Raw genomic sequence first — 17,121 nt, 5'->3', positions numbered from 1 at the left:
TAGCGGTGAAGATATTTTCATGCTTATTCAGATGGCGGTGTAGATACTTCCATGTTTCTACAGTTAGCGTTGTGGCTATTTCCATTTTTATACAGATGGCAGTGTAGATATTTCCATGTTTATGCAGATGGAGTTGCAGATATTTCCATGTTTATACAGATGACTGTGTATATATTTCCATCTTTTTACAGATGGCGAAGTAGATATTTCCATGTTTATACAGATAGCGGTGTGGCTGTTTCCATGTTTATGCAGATAGCGATGTAGATATTTCCATGTTTATAGAGATGGCTGTGTAGATATTTCCATGTTTCCACAGATGGCAGTGTTGATATTTCCATGTTTATACAGATAGTGGTGCAGATATTTCCATGTTTATACAGATGACTTTGTAGGTATTTCCATGTTTATTCAGATGGAGGTGTAGATATTTCCATGTTTATAGAGATAGCAATGTAGATATTTCCATGTTTATACAGATAGCGGTGGAGATATTTCCATGTTTATAGCGAGAGCGGTGAAGTTGTTTCCATATTTATACAGATAGCGGTGTAGATATTTCCATGTTTATACAGATAGCGGTGTAGATATTTCCATGTTTACAGAGATAGAGGTGTAGGTATTTCCATATTTGCACAGATTGCGGTGTAGATATTTCCATCTTCACACGGATAGCGGTGTATATATTTCCATGTTTACACAGACAGCTGTGTAGATATTTCCATGTTTACACAGATAGTGTTGTAGATATTTCCATGTTTATACAGATAGCGGTGGAGAGAGTTCCATGTTTATGTCGATAGCGGTGGAGATATTTCCATGTTTATACAGATAGCTGTGTAGGTATTTCCATGTTTATACAGAGAGCGGTGTAGATATTACCATGTTTATACAGATAGCGTTGGAGATATTTCCATGTTCATACAGATAGTGGTGGAGATATTTCCATGTTTATACAGATGGCTGTGGAGATATTTCCAAGTTTATGCAGATAGAGGTGGAGATATTTCCATTATTATAGAGATAGCGGTGTAGATATTTCCATGTGGATACAGATAGCGGTGTAGATATTTCCATGTTTATAGAGATAGCGGTGAAGATATTTTCATATTTATAGAGATAGCGGTGTAGATATTTCCATGTTTATACAGATGGCGGTGTAGATATTTCCATGTTTTTACAGATGACTGTGTAGATATTTCCATGTTTTTACAGATGGCGGTGTGGCTGTTTCCATGTTTATGCAGATAGCGATGTAGATATTTCCATGTTTATAGAGATAGCTTTGTAGATATTTCCATATTTATGCAGATAGTGGTGTAGATATTTTCATGTTTATTCAGATGGCCGTGTAGATAATTCCATGTTTCTACAGACAGCGTTGTGGCTATTTCCATTTTTATACAGATGGCAGTGTAGTTATTTCCATGTTTATACAGATGGAGGTGTAGATATTTCCATGTTTACAGATGACTGTGTAGATATATCCATCTTTTTACAGATGGCGAAGTAGATATTTCCATGTTTATACAGAGAGCGGTGTGGCTGTTTCCATGTTTATGCAGATAGCGATGTAGATATTTCCATGTGTATAGAGATGGCTGTGTAGATATTTCCATGTTTATACAGATGGCAGTGTTGATATTTCCATGTTTATACAGATAGTTGTGCAGATATTTCCATGTTTATACAGATGACTTTGTAGGTATTTCCATGTTTATACAGATGGAGGTGTAGATATTTCCATGTTTATAGAGATAGCCATGTAGATATTTCCATGTTTATACAGATAGCGGTGTAGATATTTACATGTTTATACAGATTGCGGTGTAGATATTTCCATGTTTACAGAGATAGAAATGTAGATATTTCCATATTTGCACAGATTGCGGTGTAGATATTTCCATCTTCACACGCATAGCGGTGTATATATTTCCATGTTTACACAGACAGCTGTGTAGATATTTCCATGTTTACACAGATAGTGTTGTAGATATTTCCATGTTTATAGAGATAGCGGTGGAGAGAGTTCCATGTTTATACAGATAGCGGTGGAGATATTTCCATGTTTATACAGATAGCGGTGTAGATATTTCCATGTTCATACAGATAGCGGTGTAGATATTTCCATGTTTATACAGATAGCGTTGGAGATATTTCCATGTTCATACAGATAGTGGTGGAGATATTTCCATGTTTATACAGATGGCTGTGGAGATATTTCCAAGTTTATGCAGATAGCGGTGGAGATATTTCCATTATTATAGAGATAGTGGTGTAGATATTTCCATGTGGATACAGATAGCGGTGTAGATATTTCCATGTTTTTAGAGATGGTGGTGAAGTTATTTTCATAGTTATATAGATAGCGGTGTAGATATTTCCATGTTTACAAAGATAGTGTTGTAGATATTTCCATGTTTATACAGATAGCGGTGTAGATATTTCCATGTTTATAAAGATAGCGGTGGAGATATTTCCATGTTAATACAGATATCGGTGGAGATATTTCCATGTTTATACAGAGAGCGGTGGAAATATTTACAAGTTTATACAGATGGAGGTGTAGATATTTCCAAGTTTATGCAGATTGCGGTGGAGATATTTCCATGTTTATAGAGATAGCGGTGTAGATATTTCCATGTAGATACAGATAGCCCTGTAGATATTTCCATGTTTATAGAGATAGCCATGAAGATATTTCCATGTTTATACAGATAGCGGTGAAGTCATTTCCATGTTTATAGATATAGCGGTGAAGTTATTTCCCTATTTATAAAGATAGCGGTGTAAATATTTCTAAGTTTATACAGATTGCCGTGTAGATACTTCCATTTTTATACAGATAGCAGTGGAGATATTTCCAGGTTTATACAGATAGCGGTGTAGGTATTTCCATGTTTATAGAGATAGCGGTGATGTTATTTCCATGTTTATACAGATGGCATTGTAGATATTTCAATGTTTATACAGATAGTGGTGTAGATATTTCCATGTTTATACAGATGACTGTGTAGTTAATTCCATGTTTATAAAGATGGCGGTGTAGATATTTCCATGTTTATAGAGATAGCCTTGTAGATATTTCCATGTTTATACAGATAGCGGTGTAGATATTTCCATGTTTACAGAGATAGAGGAGTAGATATTTCCATATTTGCACTGATTGCCGTGTAGATATTTCCATCTTCACACAGATAGCAGTGTACATATTTCCATGTTTACACAGACAGCTGTGTAGATATTTCCAGGTTTACACAGATACTGTTGTGAATATTTCTATGTCTATAAATATAGCGGTGTAGATATTTCCATGTTCATAAAGATAGCGGTGTAGATATTTCCATGTTTATACAGATAGCGGTGTAGATATTTCCATGTTTATACTGATAGCGCTGTAGATATTTCCATGTTTATAAAGACAGCAGTGTAGATATTTCCATGTTTATACAGATAGCGGTGTAGATATTTCCATGTTTATACAGATAGCGGTGTACGTACTTCCATGTTTATAGAGATAGCGGTGTAGATATTTACATGCTTATACAGATGGCTGTGTAGGTATTTCCATGTTTATACAGATTGCAGTGAAGGTATTTCCATGTTTATAAAGATGGAGGTGTAGATATTTCCATGTTTAGACAGATGACTGTGTAGATATTTCCAAGTTTATACAGATTGCAGTGAAGGTATTTCCATGTTTATAAAGATGGAGGTGTAGATATTTCCATGTTTAGACAGATGACTGTGTAGATATTTCCAAGTTTATACAGATAGCGGTGTAGATATATCCATGTTTAAACAGACTGTGTTGTAGATATTTCCATGTTTATACAGATAGCGGTGTAGATATTTTCATGTTTATACAGATAACGGTGTAGATATTTCCATGTTTACAGAGATAGAGTTGTAGATATTTCCATATTTGCCCAGATTGCGGTGTAGATATTTCCATCTTCACACAGATAGCGTTGTACATATTTCCATGTTTACACAGACAGCTGTGTAGATATTTCCATGTTTACACAGATAGTGTTGTAGATATTTTCATTTTTATACAGATATCGGTGCAGACATTTCCATGTTTATACAGATAGCAGTGTAGATATTTCCATGTTTATAAAGATAGCGGTGTAGATATTTCCATGTTTATACAGATAGCGGTGGAGATATTTCCATGTTTATAAAGATAGCGCTGTAGATATTTCCATGTTTGTACAGACAGCGTTGTAGATATTTCCATGTTTATACAGATAGCGGTGTAGATATTTCCATGTTTATACAGATAGCGGTGGAGATATTTCCATGTTTATACAGATATCGGTGGAGATATTTCCATGTTTGTACAGATAGCGGTGGAAATATTTACATGTTTATACAGATGGCGGTGTAGATATTTCCAAGTTTAGTCAGATTGCAGTGGACATATTTCCATGTTTATAGGGATAACGGTGTAGATATTTCCATGTATAAACAGAAAGCGGTGTAGATATTTCCATGTTTATAGAGATAGCTTTGTAGGTATTTCCATGTTTATGCAGATAGCGGTGTAGATATTTTCATGCTTATTCAGATGGCGGTGTAGATATTTCCATGTTTCTACAGATAGCGTTGTGGCTATTTCCATTTCTATACAGATGGCAGTGTAGATATTTCCATGTTTATGCAGATGGAGTTGCAGATATTTCCATGTTTATACAGATGACTGTGTATATATTTCCATCTTTTTACAGATGGCGAAGTAGATATTTCCATGTTTATACAGATAGCGGTGTGGCTGTTTCCATGTTTATGCAGATAGCGATGTAGATATTTCCATGTTTATAGAGATGGCTGTGTAGATATTTCCATGTTTATACAGATGGCAGTGTTGATATTTCCATGTTTATACAGATAGTGGTGCAGATATTTACATGTTTATACAGATGACTTTGTAGGTATTTCCATGTTTATTCAGATGGATGTGTAGATATTTCCATGTTTATAGAGATAGCAATGTAGATATTTCCATGTTTATACAGATAGCGGTGGAGATATTTCCATGTTTATAGCGAGAGCGGTGAAGTTGTTTCCATATTTATACAGATAGCGGTGTAGATATTTCCATGTTTATACAGATAGCGGTGTAGATATTTCCATGTTTACAGAGATAGAGGTGTAGGTATTTCCATATTTGCACAGATTGCGGTGTAGATATTTCCATCTTCACACGGATAGCGGTGTATATATTTCCATGTTTACACAAACAGCTGTGTAGATATTTCCATGTTTACACAGATAGTGTTGTAGATATTTCCATGTTTATAGAGATAGCGGTGGAGAGAGTTCCATGTTTATACAGATAGCGGTGGAGATATTTCCATGTTTATACAGATAGCGGTGTAGATATTTCCATGTTCATACAGATAGCGGTGTAGATATTTCCATGTTTATACAGATAGCGTTGGAGATATTTCCATGTTCATACAGATAGTGGTGGAGATATTTCCATGTTTATACAGATGGCTGTGGAGATATTTCCAAGTTTATGCAGATAGCGGTGGAGATATTTCCATTATTATAGAGATAGTGGTGTAGATATTTCCATGTGGATACAGATAGCGGTGTAGATATTTCCATGTTTTTAGAGATAGTGGTGAAGTTATTTTCATAGTTATATAGATAGCGGTGTAGATATTTCCATGTTTACAAAGATAGTGTTGTAGATATTTCCATGTTTATACAGATAGCGGTGTAGATATTTCCATGTTTATAAAGATAGCGGTGGAGATATTTCCATGTTAATACAGATATCGGTGGAGATATTTCCATGTTTATACAGAGAGCGGTGGAAATATTTACAAGTTTATACAGATGGAGGTGTAGATATTTCCAAGTTTATGCAGATTGCGGTGGAGATATTTCCATGTTTATAGAGATAGCGGTGTAGATATTTCCATGTAGATACAGATAGCCCTGTAGATATTTCCATGTTTATAGAGATAGCCATGAAGATATTTCCATGTTTATACAGATAGCGGTGAAGACATTTCCATGTTTATAGATATAGCGGTGAAGTTATTTCCCTATTTATAAAGATAGCGGTGTAAATATTTCTAAGTTTATACAGATTGCCGTGTAGATACTTCCATTTTTATACAGATAGCGGTGGAGATATTTCCAGGTTTATACAGATAGCGGTGTAGGTATTTCCATGTTTATAGAGATAGCGGTGATGTTATTTCCATGTTTATACAGATGGCATTGTAGATATTTCAATGTTTATACAGATAGTGGTGTAGATATTTCCATGTTTATACAGATGACTGTGTAGTTAATTCCATGTTTATAAAGATGGCGGTGTAGATATTTCCATGTTTATAGAGATAGCCTTGTAGATATTTCCATGTTTATACAGATAGCGGTGTAGATATTTCCATGTTTACAGAGATAGAGGAGTAGATATTTCCATATTTGCACTGATTGCCGTGTAGATATTTCCATCTTCACACAGATAGCAGTGTACATATTTCCATGTTTACACAGACAGCTGTGTAGATATTTCCAGGTTTACACAGATACTGTTGTGAATATTTCTATGTCTATAAATATAGCGGTGTAGATATTTCCATGTTCATAAAGATAGCGGTGTAGATATTTCCATGTTTATACAGATAGCGGTGTAGATATTTCCATGTTTATACTGATAGCGCTGTAGATATTTCCATGTTTATAAAGACAGCAGTGTAGATATTTCCATGTTTATACAGATAGCGGTGTAGATATTTCCATGTTTATACAGATAGCGGTGTACGTACTTCCATGTTTATAGAGATAGCGGTGTAGATATTTACATGCTTATACAGATGGCTGTGTAGGTATTTCCATGTTTATACAGATTGCAGTGAAGGTATTTCCATGTTTATAAAGATGGAGGTGTAGATATTTCCATGTTTAGACAGATGACTGTGTAGATATTTCCAAGTTTATACAGATTGCAGTGAAGGTATTTCCATGTTTATAAAGATGGAGGTGTAGATATTTCCATGTTTAGACAGATGACTGTGTAGATATTTCCAAGTTTATACAGATAGCGGTGTAGATATATCCATGTTTAAACAGACTGTGTTGTAGATATTTCCATGTTTATACAGATAGCGGTGTAGATATTTTCATGTTTATACAGATAACGGTGTAGATATTTCCATGTTTACAGAGATAGAGTTGTAGATATTTCCATATTTGCCCAGATTGCGGTGTAGATATTTCCATCTTCACACAGATAGCGTTGTACATATTTCCATGTTTACACAGACAGCTGTGTAGATATTTCCATGTTTACACAGATAGTGTTGTAGATATTTTCATTTTTATACAGATATCGGTGCAGACATTTCCATGTTTATACAGATAGCAGTGTAGATATTTCCATGTTTATAAAGATAGCGGTGTAGATATTTCCATGTTTATACAGATAGCGGTGGAGATATTTCCATGTTTATAAAGATAGCGCTGTAGATATTTCCATGTTTGTACAGACAGCGTTGTAGATATTTCCATGTTTATACAGATAGCGGTGTAGATATTTCCATGTTTATACAGATAGCGGTGGAGATATTTCCATGTTTATACAGATATCGGTGGAGATATTTCCATGTTTGTACAGATAGCGGTGGAAATATTTACATGTTTATACAGATGGCGGTGTAGATATTTCCAAGTTTAGTCAGATTGCAGTGGACATATTTCCATGTTTATAGGGATAACGGTGTAGATATTTCCATGTATAAACAGAAAGCGGTGTAGATATTTCCATGTTTATAGAGATAGCTTTGTAGGTATTTCCATGTTTATGCAGATAGCGGTGTAGATATTTTCATGCTTATTCAGATGGCGGTGTAGATATTTCCATGTTTCTACAGATAGCGTTGTGGCTATTTCCATTTCTATACAGATGGCAGTGTAGATATTTCCATGTTTATGCAGATGGAGTTGCAGATATTTCCATGTTTATACAGATGACTGTGTATATATTTCCATCTTTTTACAGATGGCGAAGTAGATATTTCCATGTTTATACAGATAGCGGTGTAGGTATTTCCATGTTTATACAGAGAGCGGTGTAGATATTACCATGTTTATACAGATAGCGTTGGAGATATTTCCATGTTCATACAGATAGTGGTGGAGATATTTCCATGTTTATACAGATGGCTGTGGAGATATTTCCAAGTTTATGCAGATAGCGGTGGAGATATTTCCATTATTATAGAGATAGCGGTGTAGATATTTCCATGTGGATACAGATAGCGGAGTAGATATTTCCATGTTTATAGAGATAGCGGTGAAGATATTTTCATATTTATACAGATAGCGGTGTAGATATTTCCATGTTTACAAAGATAGTGTTGTAGATATTTCCATGTTTATACAGATGGCGGTGTAGATATTTCCATGTTTATAGAGATAGCGGAGGAGATATTTCCATTTTTATACAGATATCAGCGGAGATATTTCCATGTTTATACAGATAGCGGTGTGGCTATTTCCATTTTTATACAGATGGCAGTGTAGATATTTCCATGTTTATACAGATGGCGGTGTAGATATTTCCATGTTTATACAGATGACTCTGTAGATATTTCCATGTTTTTACAGATGGCGGTGTGGCTGTTTCCATGTTTATGCAGATAGCGATGTAGATATTTCCATGTTTATAGAGATGGCTGTGTAGATATTTCTATGTTTATACAGATGGCAGTGTTGATATTTCCATGTTTATACAGATATTGGTGCAGATATATCCATTTTTATACATATGACTGTGTAGGTATTTCCATGTTTATATAGATGGCGGTGTAGATATTTCCATGTTCATTGAGATAGCCATGTAGATATTTCCATGTTTATACAGATAGCGGTGTAGACATTTCCATGTTTATAGTGATAGCAGTGAAGTTATTTCTCTATTTATACAGATGGCGGTGTAAACATATCTAAGTTTATACAGATAGCGGTGTAGATATTTCCATGTTTATACAGATAGCGGTGGAGATATTTCCATGTATATACAGATAGCGCTGTTGATATTTCCATGTTTATACAGACAGAGGTGTAGATATTTCCATGTTTATACAGATAGCGGTGTAGATATTTCCAAGTTTGCAGATTGCGGTGGAGGTATTACCGTGTTTATAGAAATAGCGGTGTAGATATTTCCATGTTGATACAGATAGCGGTGTAGATATTTCCATGTTCATAGAGATAGCGTTGTAGATATTTCCATATTTATGCAGATAGCGGTGTAGACATTTCCATGTTTATTCAGATGGCGGTGTAGATATTTCCGTGTTTATACAGATTTCTGTGTGGCTATTTCCATTTTTATACAGATGGCTGTGTAGATATATCCATGTTTATACACAAGGAGGTGTAGATATTTCCATATTTATACAGATGACTGTGTAGATATATCCATGTTTATACACAAGGAGGTGTAGATATTTCCATATTTATACAGATGACTGTGTAGATATTTCCATGTTTTTACAGATAGCGTTGTGGCTATTTCCATGTTTATGCAGATAGCGATGTAGATATTTCCAAGTTTATAGAGATGTCTGTGTAGATATTTCCATGTTTATAGAGATGTCTGTGTAGATATTTCCATGTGTATACAGATAGTGGTGTAGATATTTCCATGTTTATACAGATGACAGTGTAGTTATTTCCATGTTTATACAGATGGTTGTGTAGATATTTCCATGTTTATAGAGATAGCCATGTAGATATTTCCATGTTTATACAGATAGTGGTGTAGACATTTCCATGTTGATAGAGATATCGGTGAAGATATTTCCATGTTTATACAGATAGCGTTGTAGATATTTCCAAGTTTATAAAGATAGCGGTGTAGATATTTCCATGTTTATACCGAGAGAGGTGGAGATATTTCCATGTTTATGCAGATATCGGTGTAGCTATTTCCATGTTTATAGAGATAGCGGTGAAGATATTTCCATGCATATACAGTTGGCATTTTAGATATTTCCATGTTCATAGAGATGGTGTTGTAGATATTTCCATGTTTATACAGATGACTGTGTAGATATTTCCATGTTTTTACAGATGGCTGTGTGGCTGTTTCCATGTTTATGCAGATAGCGATGTAGATATTTCCATGTTTATAGAGATGGCTGTGTAGATATTTCCATGTTTATACAGATGGCAGTGTTGATATTTCCATGTATATACAGATAGTGGTGCAGATATTTCCATTTTCATACAGATGACTGTGTAGGTATTTCCATGTTTATACAGATGGCGGTTTAGATATTTCCATGTTTATTGAGATAGCCATGTAGGTATTTCCATGTTTATACAGATAGCGGTTTAGACATTTCCATGTTTAAAGAGATAGCGGTGAAGTTACTTCCCTATTTATACAGATAGCGGTGTATATATTTCAAAGTTTATACACATAGCGGTGTAGATATTTCCATTTTTATACAGATAGCGGTGGAGATATTTCATTGTTTATACAGATAGTGGTGTAGGTATTTCCATGTTTACAGAGATAGCGGTGATGTTATTTCCATGTTTATACAGATGGCATTGTAGATATATCCATGTTTATACAGATAGTGGTGTAGATATTTCCATGTTTATGCAGATGACTCTGTAGTTAATTCCATGTTTATAAACATGGCGGTGTAGGTATTTCCATGTTTATAGAGATAGCCATGTAGATATTTCCATGTTTATACAGATAGCGGTGTAGATATTTCCATGTTTACAGAGATAGAGGAGTCGATATTTCCATATTTGCACAGATTGCCCTGTAGATATTTCCATCTTCACACAGTTAGTGGTGTACATATTTCCATGTTTACACAGACAGCTGTGTAGATATTTCCATGTTCATACAGATAGCGGTGTAGATGTTTCCATGTTCATAAAGATAGCAGTGTAGATATTTCTATGTTTATACAGATAGCAGTGGAGTTATTTCCATGTTTATACAGATAGCGGTGCAGATATTTCCATGTTTATACAAATAGCGGTGGAGATATTTTCATGTTTATACATATAACGGTGTAGATATTTCCATGTTTAGAAAGATAGCGGTGGAGATATTTCCATGTTTATACAGATATCGGTGGAGATATTCCCAAGTTTATGCAGATTGTGTGGAGATATTACCATGTTTATAGAGATAGCGGTGTAGATATTTCCATGTAGATACAGATAGCGGTGTAGATATTTCCATGTTTATAGAGATAGCGGTGTAGTTATTTCCATATTTATGCAGAGAGCGGTGTACATATTTCCATGTTTATTCAGATGGTGGTGTAGATATTTCCATGTTTATACAGATTGTGGTGTGGCTATTTCCATTTTTATACAGATGGCAGTGTAGATATATCCATGATTACACACATGGAGGTGTAGATATTTCCATGTTTATACAGATGACTGTGTAGATATTTCCATGTTTCTACAGATGGCGGTGTAGATATTTCCATGTTTTTACAGTTAGCGGTGTGGCTAATTCCATGTTTATGCAGATAGCGATGCAGATATTTCCACGTTTATAGAGATGTCTGTGTAGATATTTCAATGTTTATTGAAATGACTTTGTAGATATTTCCGTGTTTATACAGATAGTGGTGTAGATATTTCCATGTTTATACAGAGTGTTGTGTAGGCATTTCCATGTTTATAGTAATATCGGTGCAGATATTTCCATATTTATACAGATGGCGGTGTAGATACTTCCAAGTTTATAGAGATAGCGGTGTAGATATATCCATGTTTATACAGATAGCGGTGTAGATATTTCCATGTTTATACAGAGAGTGGTGGATATATTTCCATATTTATACAGATAGCGGTGTAGCTATTTCCATGTTTATAGAGATAGTGGTGAAGTTATTTCCATGTTTATACAGATGGCATTGTAGATAGTTCCATGTTCATTGAGATAGAGGTGTAGATATATCCATATTTGCACAGATTGCGGTGTCGATATTTCCATCTTCACACAGATAGCGGTGTATATATTTCCATGTTTACACAGACAGGTGTGTAGATATTTCCATGTTTACACAGATAGTGTAGTAGATATTTCCATGTTCATGCAGATAGCGGTGTAGATATTTCCATGCTTATAAAGATAGTGGAGTAGATACTTCCATATTTATAGAGATAGCAGTGGAGAAGTTTCCATTTTTGTACTGATAGCTCTATAGATATTTCCATGTTTATGCAGATAGTGGTGTAGATATTTCCATGTTAATACAGACACCATTGGAGATATTTCCATGTTTATACAGATATCGGTGTAGATATTTCCATGTTTATACAGATAGCGGTGTAGATATTTCCATGTTTACACAGATAGAGGTGTAGATATTTCCAAATTTGCACAGATTTCGGTGGAGGTATTTCCATCTTCACACAGATAACGGTGTACATATTCCCATGTTAACACAGACAGCTGTGTAGATATTTCCATGTTTACAGATAGTGTTGTAGATATTTCCATGTTTATACGGATAGCGGTGTAGATATTTCCATGTTTATAAAGATAGCGGTGTAGATATTTCCATGTTTATACAGATAGCGGTAGAGATATTTCCATGTTTATACAGATAGCGCTGTAGATATTTCCATGTTTATACAGACAGCGGTGTAGATATTTCCATGTTTATACAGAGAGTGGTGGAGATATTTCCATGTTTATACAGATATCGGTGCAGCTATTTCCATGTTTATAGAGATAGCGGTGAAGATATTTCCATGTTTATACAGATGGCATTGTAGATATTTCCATGTTCGTAGAGATAGTGGTGTAGATATTTCCATGTTTATATAGATGACTGTGTAGTTAATTCCATGTTTATACAGATGGCGGTGTAGATATTTCCACATTTATAGAGATAGCCATGTAGTTATTTCCAAATTTATACAGATAGCGGTGTAGATATTTACATGTTTATACAGATAGCGGTGTAGATATATCCATGTTTATACAGATGACTGTGTAGTTAATTCCATGTTTACACAGATGGCGGTGTAGGTATTTCCATGTTTATAGAGATAGCCATGTAGATATTTCCATGTTTATGCAGAGAGCGGTGTCGATATTTCCATGTTTACAGAGATAAAGGTGTAGATATTTCCATATTTGCACAGATTGCCGTGTAGATATTTCCATCTTCACACAGATAACGGTGTACATATTTCCATGTTAACACAGACAGCTGTGTAGATATTTCCATGTTTACTCAGATTGCAGTGTAGATATTTCCAAGTTTATACAGATAGCGGTGGAGATATTTCCATGTTTATACAGATAGCGCTGTAGATATTTCCCTGTTAATGCAGATAGCGGTGTAGATATTTCCATGTTTATACAGATAGCGGCGTAAATATTTCCATGTTTTTACAGATAGCGTGGGAGATATTTCCATGTTTATACAGATAGTGGTGCAGATATTTCCATGTTTATACAGATGACTTTGTAGGTATTTCCATGTTTATTCAGATGGAGGTGTAGATATTTCCATGTTTATTGAGATAGCCATGTAGGTATTTCCATGTTTATACAGATAGCGGTTTAGACATTTCCATGTTTAAAGAGATAGCGGTGAAGTTACTTCCCTATTTATACAGATAGCGGTGTAGATATTTCAAAGTTTATACACATAGCGGTGTAGATATTTCCATTTTTATACAGATAGCGGTGGAGATATTTCATTGTTTATACAGATAGTGGTGTAGGTATTTCCATGTTTACAGAGATAGCGGTGATGTTATTTCCATGTTTATACAGATGGCATTGTAGATATATCCATGTTTATACAGATAGTGGTGTAGATATTTCCATGTTTATGCAGATGACTCTGTAGTTAATTCCATGTTTATAAACATGGCGGTGTAGATATTTCCATGTTTATAGAGATAGCCATGTAGATATTTCCATGTTTATACAGATAGCGGTGTAGATATTTCCATGTTTACAGAGATAGAGGAGTCGATATTTCCATATTTGCACAGATTGCCCTGTAGATATTTCCATCTTCACACAGTTAGTGGTGTACATATTTCCATGTTTACACAGACAGCTGTGTAGATATTTCCATGTTCATACAGATAGCGGTGTAGATATTTCCATGTTCATAAAGATAGCAGTGTAGATATTTCTATGTTTATACAGATAGCAGTGGAGTTATTTCCATGTTTATACAGATAGCGGTGCAGATATTTCCATGTTTATACAAATAGCGGTGGAGATATTTTCATGTTTATACATATAACGGTGTAGATATTTCCATGTTTAGAAAGATAGCGGTGGAGATATTTCCATGTTTATACAGATATCGGTGGAGATATTCCCAAGTTTATGCAGATTGTGTGGAGATATTACCATGTTTATAGAGATAGCGGTGTAGATATTTCCATGTAGATACAGATAGCGGTGTAGATATTTCCATGTTTATAGAGATAGCGGTGTAGTTATTTCCATATTTATGCAGATAGCGGTGTACATATTTCCATGTTTATTCAGATGGTGGTGTAGATATTTCCATGTTTATACAGATTGTGGTGTGGCTATTTCCATTTTTATACAGATGGCAGTGTAGATATATCCATGATTACACACATGGAGGTGTAGATATTTCCATGTTTATACAGATGACTGTGTAGATATTTCCATGTTTCTACAGATGGCGGTGTAGATATTTCCATGTTTTTACAGATAGCGGTGTGGCTAATTCCATGTTTATGCAGATAGCGATGCAGATATTTCCACGTTTATAGAGATGTCTGTGTAGATATTTCAATGTTTATTGAAATGACTTTGTAGATATTTCCATGTTTATACAGATAGTGGTGTAGATATTTCCATGTTTATACAGAGTGTTGTGTAGGCATTTCCATGTTTATAGTAATATCGGTGCAGATATTTCCATATTTATACAGATGGCGGTGTAGATACTTCCAAGTTTATAGAGATAGCGGTGTAGATATATCCATGTTTATACAGATAGCGGTGTAGATATTTCCATGTTTATACAGAGAGTGGTGGATATATTTCCATATTTATACAGATAGCGGTGTAGCTATTTCCATGTTTATAGAGATAGTGGTGAAGTTATTTCCATGTTTATACAGATGGCATTGTAGATAGTTCCATGTTCATTGAGATAGAGGTGTAGATATATCCATATTTGCACAGATTGCGGTGTCGATATTTCCATCTTCACACAGATAGCAGTGTATATATTTCCATGTTTACACAGACAGGTGTGTAGATATTTCCATGTTTACACAGATAGTGTAGTAGATATTTCCATGTTCATGCAGATAGCGGTGTAGATATTTCCATGCTTATAAAGATAGTGGAGTAGATACTTCCATATTTATAGAGATAGCAGTGGAGAAGTTTCCATTTTTGTACTGATAGCTCTATAGATATTTCCATGTTTATGCAGATAGTGGTGTAGATATTTCCATGTTAATACAGACACCATTGGAGATATTTCCATGTTTATACAGATATCGGTGTAGATATTTCCATGTTTATACAGATAGCGGTGTAGATATTTCCATGTTTACACAGATAGAGGTGTAGATATTTCCAAATTTGCACAGATTTCGGTGGAGGTATTTCCATCTTCACACAGATAACGGTGTACATATTCCCATGTTAACACAGACAGCTGTGTAGATATTTCCATGTTTACAGATAGTGTTGTAGATATTTCCATGTTTATACGGATAGCGGTGTAGATATTTCCATGTTTATAAAGATAGCGGTGTAGATATTTCCATGTTTATACAGATAGCGGTAGAGATATTTCCATGTTTATACAGATAGCGCTGTAGATATTTCCATGTTTATACAGACAGCGGTGTAGATATTTCCATGTTTATACAGAGAGTGGTGGAGATATTTCCATGTTTATACAGATATCGGTGCAGCTATTTCCATGTTTATAGAGATAGCGGTGAAGATATTTCCATGTTTATACAGATGGCATTGTAGATATTTCCATGTTCGTAGAGATAGTGGTGTAGATATTTCCATGTTTATATAGATGACTGTGTAGTTAATTCCATGTTTATACAGATGGCGGTGTAGATATTTCCACATTTATAGAGATAGCCATGTAGTTATTTCCAAGTTTATACAGATAGCGGTGTAGATATTTACATGTTTATACAGATAGCGGTGTAGATATATCCATGTTTATACAGATGACTGTGTAGTTAATTCCATGTTTACACAGATGGCGGTGTAGGTATTTCCATGTTTATAGAGATAGCCATGTAGATATTTCCATGTTTATGCAGAGAGCGGTGTCGATATTTCCATGTTTACAGAGATAAAGGTGTAGATATTTCCATATTTGCACAGATTGCCGTGTAGATATTTCCATCTTCACACAGATAACGGTGTACATATTTCCATGTTAACACAGACAGCTGTGTAGATATTTCCATGTTTACTCAGATTGCAGTGTAGATATTTCCAAGTTTATACAGATAGCGGTGGAGATATTTCCATGTTTATACAGATAGCGCTGTAGATATTTCCCTGTTAATGCAGATAGCGGTGTAGATATTTCCATGTTTATACAGATAGCGGCGTAAATATTTCCATGTTTTTACAGATAGCGTGGGAGATATTTCCATGTTTATACAGATAGTGGTGCAGATATTTCCATGTTTATACAGATGACTTTGTAGGTATTTCCATGTTTATTCAGATGGAGGTGTAGATATTTCCATGTTTATTGAGATAGCCATGTAGGTATTTCCATGTTTATACAGATAGCGGTTTAGACATTTCCATGTTTAAAGAGATAGCGCTGAAGTTACTTCCCTATTTATACAGATAGCGGTGTAGATATTTCAAAGTTTATACACATAGCGGTGTAGATATTTCCATTTTTATACAGATAGCGGTGGAGATATTTCATTGTTTATACAGATAGTGGTGTAGGTATTTCCATGTTTACAGAGATAGCGGTGATGTTATTTCCATGTTTATACAGATGGCATTGTAGATATATCCATGTTTATACAGATAGTGGTGTAGATATTTCCATGTTTATGCAGATGACTCTGTAG

This window comes from Pan paniscus, chromosome 8 (assembly GCF_029289425.2).
Source record: "Pan paniscus chromosome 8, NHGRI_mPanPan1-v2.0_pri, whole genome shotgun sequence".
Taxonomy (NCBI): domain Eukaryota; kingdom Metazoa; phylum Chordata; class Mammalia; order Primates; family Hominidae; genus Pan; species Pan paniscus.
This window is presented reverse-complemented; position numbering follows the sequence as displayed.